This window comes from Protopterus annectens, chromosome 16.part0 (genome assembly GCF_019279795.1).
Source record: "Protopterus annectens isolate FY-2018-M chromosome 16.part0, PAN1.0, whole genome shotgun sequence".
Classification (NCBI taxonomy): Eukaryota; Metazoa; Chordata; order Ceratodontiformes; family Protopteridae; genus Protopterus; species Protopterus annectens.
Genome location: NC_056750.1, coordinates 573,803,858 through 573,816,607, shown reverse-complemented (window position 1 = coordinate 573,816,607; position 12,750 = coordinate 573,803,858).

Here is a 12,750-nt window from a genome sequence, read left to right as displayed (position 1 = left end):
TTGACGAGGATACCTAGTAAGTGTGAACTTGTTATCAGTTTGCCATCCATTCCCTATTGTAATATTATTAGCTTATCATTTTTTTAACGCAACATAGGCAATTTATTCCTCAAGGGCAACAGACACTTTATTTGTAGATGAAACAATGAAATATAAAGTTGTTTGCTAGCAACAACCTCTTCATTAGTTACAGATTTCTTTAATGTGGAACTATTCAGATGACTTTTACTTATTCAGAGATTGTGCATATTTACTGATACTGGTGGACTGTAGAGGTTCGAGTAGACTTTTATGATGGAAATGTTCTGAATTGGGCAGTTTTGTCATTATTGGTGCATGCATTTTGTTTAATTGTTTACTGGAAAAATGTTCAAAACAATAAATTTAAAATGCCCTCTACCAACTGTACTGTATTGTACAAGGAATATAATTTAATACAATCAGGAAGGTGTATCAAAGAGCAAGTGTATGTTTTGTGTGCAAGGGGCCTATGATTTGAAAACAGCCCAAAGTTAATCTTTATCTAACACTGGCAAAATGTATTTTCTTTGAATATGGGTTTCACTGCTGTTTCAATGATTGTGAGTTTCAAGGGCAGAGAAGTTTTAATGCCAAGTCTATTTTCATTGTGAGACTGCATTGCTTTGTTTAGCAGATATCTATTAGTGTTTGTGCTGTAAAATGTAAAATAAAACTTTCAAATCCAAATCATCACAGAAGTAAAGCAGTATGCACATTACAGTGGTTATGGTAAATAGGGCAAAATAACCAAGGAATGGGACATTGGAATGGCTGCAGGGGGGAGGCTCCAACCGACCATGATTTTGTGAGGGGGGAAGGGCAGCAAACTCAAAGACAGCCCCAGCTGAACTATACCTCTCAACTCTCAACTCACTCTGTAAAGGCTGTTTTTGGCCGAGGTGCTAGGAGGTTTTACTGTGAAATTTATCGCTATTCGTCAATTTTTTGTGGAATAAATAGAGAATTATTTATTGAACTATCAAGGAGTCACTGTTTTTTGGCAACAAGGTTCTATACCTCTCAACTGTCCAGATTTTTGCAGAATTAATAGATTTTTGCTTCTTATTTTTGGTTTGTTCCTCATAAAATTTGTGGTTTTCTGACAAATCATTTAGGAATGAAGTCAAAAAATAATGACAGACATTGAGTTTCAGACATCATAACTTTCAGAAAAATGCATGCTAAAGCAAGACCTGTTATTTTATCAAATGTCTTAAGTTTATACAAGAGCAATTTTTAGTACTGTTTGCATGTTCCCCCAATATATTTGGCCTTGTGCAGATTTCCTGCATTAAGAGGTTGAGAGATACGTGCAAATAAATCACTTTATAGAATTAGGAATATCCAAACCTCTCAACTGTCCCCAATTTCGGCTGAAAATTTTGCTCTCCCCCTAATAATCCCTCCGCAAAATGGCAATTTGGAAGAAAACGTGGATGGTTTGTAATTATAAATAACTGTAATGATCAGAGTTATAGATTACTTTTATTTCAGAAATGCATGTAGATTCTCATATTTTGTCACCTGCTCAAGTTAACAGTACTAATATTAAAAAGGTGCCCCTTCTTTGACAGATTCCCAGCTGTATTGTGTGGCAATTTTATATTTTTGCATCACATTTTTGGTCTGTTTTTCAGACAATTGTGGTTTTCTGGCAAATTAGTGGCAAATCATTAAAGATTGAAGTTAGAATATAATGGCAGACATTTGAGTTTCAGACTTCATACCCTTCAGAAAATGCATACTAATGCAAGACCTACTACTATTATATTATCTTTCTAAGTTTATAAGAGCAATATTTAAACATTGTCCTTATTTTTGGGCCTGTGTCCCACTTCTATGTATGGCTTTGTCCAGATGTCTTGCTCTGAGGTTGAGAGGTATGAGTGTCAGAGCCATCACCGTCAGCCAGAGACATTTCAAATTGTGACATACTTGTTGCACCCCACTCCCCCATGTAGTGACTCTGGATGTGTCCAAGCAAGGCAAGGAGCAGTTATGCAGTGTAAGTGTGCAGAGTATTCCCCCATCCAAGGTACACACAAGTACGACAGTGGCTTACTACAGTGGATTTTCATCTGTCCTTGATTTTGCAGAATGTTCTGGTTTTCTGTCATATTTTTATACTGTTGATTTATGCTTCTTATTATTCAGAAAATGCATGCTATTGCAGTGCCCTGTTGCTCTATGTTTAAGTAGCATTGCTTTAATGACCATCAGGTAAGCTTGTTGGAGATTGTAAGATCCATGTAAGCTTTAATAGGCATACTGTTAAAGAATTACCAACTTTGAAAGCCTTTTTGTTGTTGCCATGCAGAGAATATTTACATACCTAGATAATGTATAAGCCTTAGGTATTGAAATACATGGCAGTATTTGTGACAAAAGACAGGATTACAGTATTTTCAGAATCTCATTACATTTGCTGAAGACTTGCAGTCATCCTTGCAGGCTTTACTCATAAATTAACAGAATGCTACTCTATTGTGTGGTCCATAACTTGTGCAGTAATCCTTTAAGCAATTTATCTTGAGCTTGTTTTTTGTTTGCCATTCATTTTTTACTTTGATCATGTCTTCCCCGTGAAACAAGTAGATAGTTGTTGTCAGGCAGCAGGTCTTTTTTGGATAAGAAACATTTTTACAAGTGGGGGTATCACAGAGATTGCTACTTTAAGCATGTTACTTGGTAATTTTATAAAGCTGAATATAAATTATAATTAGAACAGCAGTGCAAGGAAAAGTGGTTTGAGTTGAGTGCTGCTTGTTTTTTTTTATATACTTGATTTTGACTAGCATTCCAGTAATGTATTTAAAAAGTCATTTATTTTTTTCATGCCTCACAACCTTTGTGTTTCCATCTAGATATTAAGTAAGCTGTCATGTAGCCAATGTATTGAAATATTTTTTTCTTCGACACTTAATTTTGTCTTGATTGGACTCTCATAATGATGGTTTGGCATCCAGGGCAGCGTATTTAATTAAAGTTCCAGTTGTTGTGGTTTTGAGCATAGCTCCACCCCTTTCTAGTTGTCCACACCCCTTCCCATTGGCCCCACCCATTCAGCTATCTCCTGCAGCCCCCTTTAATTTGACGTCACCAGCCGCCACTGACTGACATGAAAAAGAATATGCTTGCAGTTCTATTTCCCTTTAGATAGTGCGGTTATCGGTCTCAGTCTGAGACCTGAAATTGAGCTAACATTAACGCTTTGCTTTTCAATGTCACTCAGCTGTCTTCAAGTTTACTTAAACATGGACTCCATTAACATAAGAACTCCCACAATACTTATCTGAAGCTAACAAGGTTGTAACTGAATCTTTCCCTGAATGTTCAGTTATACTTTAATCTGTGTTAGCCATTGTGCAGAGTGTAAAGTTTGGTTAAATGAAACAATTGCAACCTTAGAACTGCCTCCTAGAGCTCTCATTTTATCTTTTAGTCATAAAACACAGTGTCATTACCCAGCATTGCAGAGCTACTACTTCTCTGCTTCCTGTCTGTGTCCCCCTGAATGACTTTATCCTCAGGATATAATACTTAACAGGGGACTGCGAGTTAGGAAATTCTTATTTTATTAGTGTGTTTCCATACAGTATCTTACTCAGTTATTCTAATTTCATACAGCTTTATCAAATGGTCTTATTTGTGCATTTTTCTGCTTTCAGGAATACTTCACATTTTACATACTATGTCAAAAATGCATACTATATTAAGTCCTCTAAGGCCTTAGTATTAAAATATCCATATTGACTAGTAACTATGATCAAATAGAGGTTATATAGTAAACAAAATAACTGAATAACTGTAACAGAGAAATAAACAAATGAGTATTCTAAATAAGGAACTGCATTCTCTACAATCTCTCCTCACCCTAGAGAATGCTAATGTCTGTGCAGTCACTGAGACATGGTTTAAAGCTGCAGACAGCACAATGGCACTGTAACACTATAATACCTTCCACATATTTAGAGAAGCTACTGCACAGGCAGGGAGTACAGGCAGAGGTGTCTTGATTTACATCAGAAATAAATATACCTCAAGGTTGGTCAAATAGGCTGATGCACTTAGCTCCCCCTTGTTCAGATCACCATTGGCAAAGCCCCATACCACTTCCTTTCAAGCTCTAGTTCCCCTTCTATAACTTAGGAATCCCATAACATGTATTTAAGTTTACTGTAAACACTCACCATTCAACCCAATACCATATTCATGGACAACTTTAATTACCTCGCTATTAGCTGTGAATCAGCCACCAATTCATGTGAAACACAGCACCTCTATGACACTGTTCAAGAGGAAACTAGACCAGTTGATGGGGCAACGTAAATTCTTACAGGACTTAGCACCCACAACCCTTCCAGACATGGGCAATCATTGCTAAATGCAGTCCTGGGTATTGACTATCAATTCTATGGTATTACATTGGGATAAAACGGCTAAGCTTGAAATGACCTCCAGATCGATAGCCTAGTAAACTCCTATGATACTATGAACACAACATGCAGACACACAGATTGCTGGATTTTGTAAACACAAACTCTCTGGACTAGATTGTCAGCATGCTGAACAGGGAAGCAAACATACTGGATCTAGTTCTCAGTAATATGGGAGAATGCTGCTCACTCCCCTAGTGTAATATCCTCTCTGGTAAGGTCAAACCACAAAATGGTCTCCTTTGAAGTAAAAATAAAACCTGGAATCCCAACTAACCCTGGAATGTTTAGTAACTACTCTAAGGCTAACTTCCTTTTATTAAGTATAATAAACTGATAAAAACAAACTTTGGAAATACAGAGAGAGTGCTCAACCGCCAGTATAGTCAAAAAGCCTTAACGCAATTTTATTGAAGCAAAAAATAAATAGCGTTTTCGCTACTACATAAATGTAGCTTCCTCAGAGGCTAAAAACACAAAAAGGCGCCAACCAGATTTTATACTACAGGCAGCCTTGTTGAAAGTCAGCTGTTGTACGTAATACATCACTTCCTTTAAGTAAATAAATATGTGCAAACCAATATTTATTAAAAACAGTTTAAACAACCATCTGGAGAATTTCCTACCCTTCCAATAAAAATAAATACATTAAAAATAAATGCATTTAAAATACAATAATACACATATGTATATATACATATATATGCACATATATATATATATATATATATATATATATATATATATATATAGAAATAAAAATATGTGCATGTACATGTATGTATAACTATATGCACATTAATATGAAACACATGTATAAAAAATAAATAAATAACACATATGTATATGTAACCCTAATAACCATATTATGTGCAAAAACATTGTACTGCGTATTAAACAATTTCATTTGATCTATACTAGACAGAATAAATCTGATTAGATCACTATTGTGAGCGAATTAATATTGTAAATATAATTATAATAAATATAATAAATATAATTATAAAAATAATTATAAAAAATATAATTATAAAAAATCAGCGTAGATAAGATCTGTATTTCAACACAGGGGCTATATTGCAACTTTCGTTTAAGCCTGGCCTGTTAAGGCACTGTAATGGAGGTTACAGATACAGGATTTAGTCCTGTTACTGTTACAGAGGAATCTAGAAGTGATTTTTCCCTTTCATTTTCCACTGTCTTTAATTTGAATTCAAAAGAAATATCTGATATTGTCTTCAAGAACTGGTGTTTCATTACTAACAATTCGTTGTTAGTTGAGAAACTTGGTATTAAACCAATGATTATATTTAGGAGAGGTAATAACATTAAAGAATTATTACAAACAAATGCACCAAGTCAAGCTCTCCAAAAAACAAAAGGCTGTTTCACTTGTGGGTCCTGCAACTGGTGCCATGTTTTGCAAACTGGTAGTTCATTTAGTACTGGTCACAACAAATATTGGATAAACTGTAGAATAAATTGTGACACAAAATCTGTTATATATGTTGCTCTCTGTGTATGTTGTCCGGCATTTTATGTCAGAAAAACTGATAGAAAATTCAGAGAGTGCATATATCAACACATATATGCCGTTAAGAATAATAAAAAAAGTGAGAACGCACTTGCTAAACATGTGGAATCTAATCATGGACATAGTTTTGTGTTTATGGGTATTGACTGTAAACAGAAGTCTATCAGGGGAGGACCTATTTCTTTATTATTAGAAATTTTAGAACTACAATGGCAGCTTAAGTTAGATGCCTTTAACAGGCCAGGCTTAAACGAAAGTTGCAATATAGCCCCTGTGTTGAAATACAGATCTTATCTACGCTGATTTTTTATAATTATATTTTTTATAATTATTTTTATAATTATATTTATTATATTTATTATAATTATATTTACAATACTAACTCGTTCACAATAGTGATTTAATCAGATTTATTCTGTCTAGTATAAATCAAATGAAATTGTTTAATACGCAGTACAATGCCTTTGCACATAATATGGTTATTAGGGTTACATATACATATGTGTTATTTATTTATTTTTTATACATGTGTTTCATATTTATGTGCATATGGTTATACATACATGTACATACACATATCTTTATTTCTATATATATATATATATATATATGTGCATATATATGTATATATACATATGTGTATTATTGTATTTTAAATGCATTTATTTTTAATGTATTTATTTTTATTGGAAGGGTAGGAAATTCTCCAGATGGTTGTTTAAACTGTTTTTAATAAATATTGGTTTGCACATATTTATTTACTTAAAGGAAGTGATGTATTACGTACAACAGCTGACTTTCAACAAGGCTGCCTGTAGTATAAAATCTGGTTGGCGCCTTTTTTGTGTTTTTAGCCTCTGAGGAAGCTACATTTATGTAGTAGAGAAAACGCTATTTATTTTTTGCTTCAATAAAATTGCGTTAAGGCTTTTTGACTATACTGGCGGTTGAGCACTCTCTCTGTATTTCCTTTTATTAAGTGATAACCTGGCAAAATTTCAAGCCACTATAAACCTTGAGAACACTGCTGCCTATGCAGAACTGTACACAGAAACCCTATACAAGCATGTTAATAGCTGCATAGAGGCAAGTGTACCCATCAGGAATAAGTACAGAACTAACTCAAAAAATAAGCCACCCTGGTGGAATGACAACATCAATAGGTTCTATAAAAAAAGGAAGACAATATTGGCAAAAATTAGGAGGCGCAACACCCAGCAAGATAAAGACACTCTCATCAAACTAAATAAGCAACTCAGAGGAAAAATAAAGTCTACCAAAGCCAAACTTGAGGAGATTTGGCCTGCTAGGCCAAGGACTCCAACAATGCATTCTTTAGCTATGTCCACAATCTCAAGGGCAATATACAGTTGTATGCAGAGCACATTGTTAATGGAGCCATCTATACTGCACCAGAAGATATATCAATCCTCCCTTTGGGAAATACCATCAAATATAACTTTGCCTAATATAACTAAGGAAGAAGTCCTCAATCCTCTCTCTAAGGCCAAGACAATATCTCAGGATGCCTTCTTAATAGCATAAAACATGACCTATCAATCCCCCTGGAATCGCTGTTTAATCACAGCCTCCAAACAGGCTTCATGCCTAATGAATGGAGAACAGTAACACTCATCCCTCTGCACAATCTTCAAATGGTGAAAACTACAGATCTAAAAATCTCAATAGTCTTATTCACAAAGCCATGGAATGAATTATCATGGAACTGATCAATAATTACACAAGAAACCTCTAGACACTGGATCCAACTCAATTTGTTTTCAAGGGCAGGTCATGGGTGAGGGCAAACAATTCACAATTTACCATGACCCAGACAAGGCATTTGACATAATACCTCACTTGGCCATTACTGACAAACTCAAGAGGTTAAGTATAAATCCTTATGTCACCCAGTGGATAGCCAGCTGGCTCAAAAAGAGGACCCAAGAAATTGGAATTCAGGAGTCCACCTCTGCAAAAAGGACAATCACACGCATATTCCCACCGAGAATGGTCCTTGGATCACTACTTTTTGGCATTTACTTCTCTGAAGTCAAGGTCAATGTCAAGGGCCTTTGTCTGACTAGATTTGCAGATGACTGCAAATTAGAAGCAGTCACAGAATTCCCCAATGACACTAATGATCTCTCTCAGACAAATAACTTATGACAGAGCCATGGACTAAAACTAAATGTCAAGAAACACATAGCAGTATCATTTGGGAAGTCATCTACCATTGGTAACTATCATACTGACAACACACCCCTAAGGGTTGACCCAGTAGTCAGGGACTTGGGGACACACACATAGACAGTAAACTAAACTTTGACCATCATGTGTCTACAGTGGTGAGGAAATCATTCTATGTTATGCAATGTATAAACAAAAGTATGGCATTTAGGTCCAAGGAGGTCATTGTTTCATTGTATTATGCATTTATCAGACCTGTGATAAACTCTGAATACAATGCTCACACTCCACGCTCCTAACCACCGTGGAGAACATTAGGGTCCAACCTAACACTCTTGTACTGGGAAACTTCAACTACCCCTCCATTAACTGGGAAAACTACTCATGTACCAATACACTTGCCCAACATTTCCTGGAATTCATTAATTCCAATGCCCTGGACCAGCTTGTTCTTACCCCCACTAGAGGTAGCAACATCATTGACCTGGTCATTACTAACATGGGTGACCATTGCTTTACACCAGTAGTCAACTCCTCCCTGGTTATATCTAACCACAAACTAATCACCTTGGAAATCCACATCCCTTCCACCTGCCCGCAAAGGTAACCACCATGAAAAACTTCTCCAATGCTAACTTTGGGCTCCTAAAAACAGAGGTGGCTAATTTCACGGCACCCATGCAAATGGAGATCAGTTGCATGACCACTGAATCATACACCGATGCACTGTACTAACACGTACACAAATGCATGGATCTCGCCATACACAATAGAACCAAGACACTCTCCTCCAAAAAAAGGAAGCCAATCTGGTGGTCCCCTGCCATAATCAAACTCTACAAGAGAAGAAAGAAACTGATGCGGAATAAGGTGAGGTACCAAGACTGGAAAAACACCCCTATCAGCCTCAACAAAAAATTGAGATCCCTCATTGAATTCCCTAAAGCTAGCTATGAAAACAGAATTGCAACAGATAGTAAAGACAACCACAAGGCCTTCTGTAGTTATGTAAAGAATCTCCACAGCAATACTCTGATTCCCTTTGAGCTACTGCACAATGGTACCCCGACTAGAGGTAGCAACATCCTTGACCTGGTCATTACTAACATGGTCGACCATTGCTCTACACCAATAGTCAGCTCCTCCCTGGTTAGGTCTGACCACAAACTAATCACCTTAGAAATCCCCCCCACAAAGGTAAGTAATGAAAAAGATCTCCAAAGCTAACTTTGGACTCCTAAAAACAGAGGTGTCTAACTTCATGGCAACCATGCAAATAGAGAATAGTTGCATGACCGCCAAATCATACACCAATGCACTGAAAGAACACGTACACAAATGCATGGATCTTGCCATGCCCAATAGAAAAAAGACACTATCCTCCAAAAAAAAAGAAGCCAATCTGTTGCCCCCCCCCCCCCGCCATAAACAAACTCTACAACACAAGGATGAAACTGATGCGGAATAAGGTGAAGCCCCAAGACTGGAAAAACACCCTTATCAGCCTCAACAAAAAGTAGAAATCCCTCATCAAATCCACTAAAGCTAACTATTAAAAGAGAATTGCAGCAGACAGTAAAGACAACTACAAGGCCTTTGATAGTTATGTAATGAATCTCCATGGCAATAACAAGAGCTGCTCTGAGCTACTGCACAATGGTACCTCCTATACCGAGCCAACAGATATTGCCTATATACTGTCCGACAGATTGAGTGCCAACTTTACCCCTCTCCCCCCCAAAGGACCAATCACAATACCAGTAGATTGCCAGGCACCCAGTATTACTGCTGCACAGGTTAAAACAGAACTGTCCAAGGACAAGAATACAGCTTCTAAGGGGCCTGACAATATCCCTGGCTGTGTTCTACATGAACTACAGAGTGAACTGGCACCTCACTTGTGTACCCTGTTCAATCACAGCCTCACCTCAGGCTTTGTCCCTACTGAATGGCGTATGCTGCAGTCATCCATCTCCACAAAGGAGGAGCAACTACAGACCCTGGGAACTATCTTCCCATTAGCCTGATGAGTCTGATATGCAAAGCTATGGAACGCATCATCATAGACCTAATAAACAAGGATATAGGGAATCTCCAAACTCTGAATCCCACACAGTTTGGTTTGGTGAAGGGTAGATCATGCCTGCTCAACATGGTCAACTTCTTTGAGTCAGTCATCAGAGCTGTGGATGAAGGCAAGGTGGTTTATACAGCCTACATTGATCTGGCCATGGCCTTTGATACCATTACCCACTCAGGAATAATAGAAAAACTCACTAAGCTAGGCATCAACCCCTATATCACCAGGTGGGCTGCAAACTTAACAGGTAGAACCCACAGTGTGAAAGTAGCTGACTCCAAGTCAGACTGCTGACCAGTCATGTGTGGAGTCCCACAGGGTTCAGTCCTGGGTCCTCTTCTGTTTGGTATCTACATCTCTGAAGTCCAGGCCAACATGAAAGGACTTTGGCAAAGTTCACAGACAGTTACAAGTTGGGAGCTATTATTAACTCCCTGAGTGATGTTGACATCCTACAGAAAGGCCTCACTGAGACGAACCATGGCCTTAAACTCAATGTGAAAAAATATGTTGTCATCCCCTTTGGGAAAACCCGGTTCTCAAGAATTACCACATTGATGGTAGTCCACTGTACATCGAAGGCATTATAAGAGATCTGGGAACACAGGTTGACAGCAACCTCTCTTTTGACCACCACATTGCCACTGTCGTCAAAAAGTCCTTTTATATGGCACGTCTCATTACTATGGGTTTTGCATCCAGGAAGAAAGAGGTCATTGTCTCCTTCTACTCTTTCCTCATTAGGCCAATCATTGAGTACAATTCACCATTTGGCATGTACCTCACTAAACATCTGCAACAACTGGAGAGGCCGCAAAAGTACCTCACAAAGAGGATCCTCGGCCTTAAACATTTGTTCTATATGGACAGACTAAAAAAACCCCAACTATTCTCTGCCTCATATCGCTTACTTAGAGGCGATCTTTGCTTGACTTACAAAGCCATGTCTGACCCAGCTCTGTTAAAAATGCTACATCTAAAGAAATCCCAATCCCTCCACACCACACACTCCAGACACTTCAACCTCATTACCACAATCAACAGAGCATGCTGGAGGGACAGGTTCATAACCCAGAAACTGTCCATGCTATGGAATAGACTTCCCATACATGTCAAGGAGAGCACCTCACTGGTCCTCTTCAAGAGAAATTTTGATGAGTGGAAAATTCACCCCGGGAATCACTCCAGTGGCTTTACTCGACAGAGGCACGGGGAACTAAGGTCGGGTGGCACAATGCCAGGGTAATCCTATGGGCTTGGCTTGTAAAGGCTCCAGGGCCATTAGCCTAGTATACACCTATGAAACTATTAACCTATCATTAAGTACAATGCCCCCTTTGGAATGTACTTAACTAGACACACCCAACAAATGGAATTTCCACAATGGCTCCTACTAAAAGAATACAGGATGTAAGTAACATATCCTCTACTGTCCACCTCAAAGTCCTACCCCTATATTTTGTCTTCTACAGGCTGCTGAGGGGAGATCTATGCCCAGGGTACAAGGCATTGTCAGACCTCACCCTCATGGATCACCTGCATATCTGCAAAAAAAGCATGACCAGAATTACCGACTCTAAAGACTGTAACCTTGCCTGTGATATAAATAGGATCGCTGGAGCGACAATTATATATTCCTGAAACAACCCCTTCTCTTGTACATTCTACCAATCCGTGTAAGGCAGAGTTCCTTCTTAACCAAAATGAAGCGTATCTTGGACAATTGGATGAGGAACAAAAAATTCATCCCTGGTATGCATCTTAGTCTCTAATGGACACAGTCAGCCTGTAAATTGTTCATTTCCAGTGTTTCATTTCCCAAGACCTTGCTTACACTCATCAAGGATACCAGAACTTGTCAGAGATTTTAGATGCATGACTAAGCCTTAGCGTAGTACACACTTTTGAAACTATGAATCTATAAAGTTATTGCTTTGAAATGTTAGTTACTGACAATTTGTGCAGACCAGATATTAATATATCAGCTACAAGTAAAGACAAGCAGTATGATACAACTATCACAAAGTTAGCATGATATAAAGTAGTCAGTGGGTTATAAGATTTAACCCTTGAGTATTAAACAGATGTAAAATAACTAAGCAGAAAGTAACAGTTCTTATGCACAGTAGTATCAACATTCACTGAAAATAAACTGATGTAATAAATACACAAGATAGCAGCTGGTTTAACACTCCATATAAATTAAAGGAACATTTATCAGTAGAAGCCACGTTAGTAAGATTCCACATTAAGTATAAACCAGTTTTAAACTAAGAGCTAGTCAGACATCAGAGGGTTGTAAACAAGATATAACACCAGATGAAAAATAACATCAGCATTCAAAAAATAAACTGATATAATAAAGACAAGCAGGCTGTAACAATGCAGGTAAGCTTAAGTACAGTAAGTGTATCAGGGTGAGGCTGAATAAGATTTCACCAACAGTATAAACCAGTTCTAAAGTAATAACTAGTCAAGTCTTAGTAGAT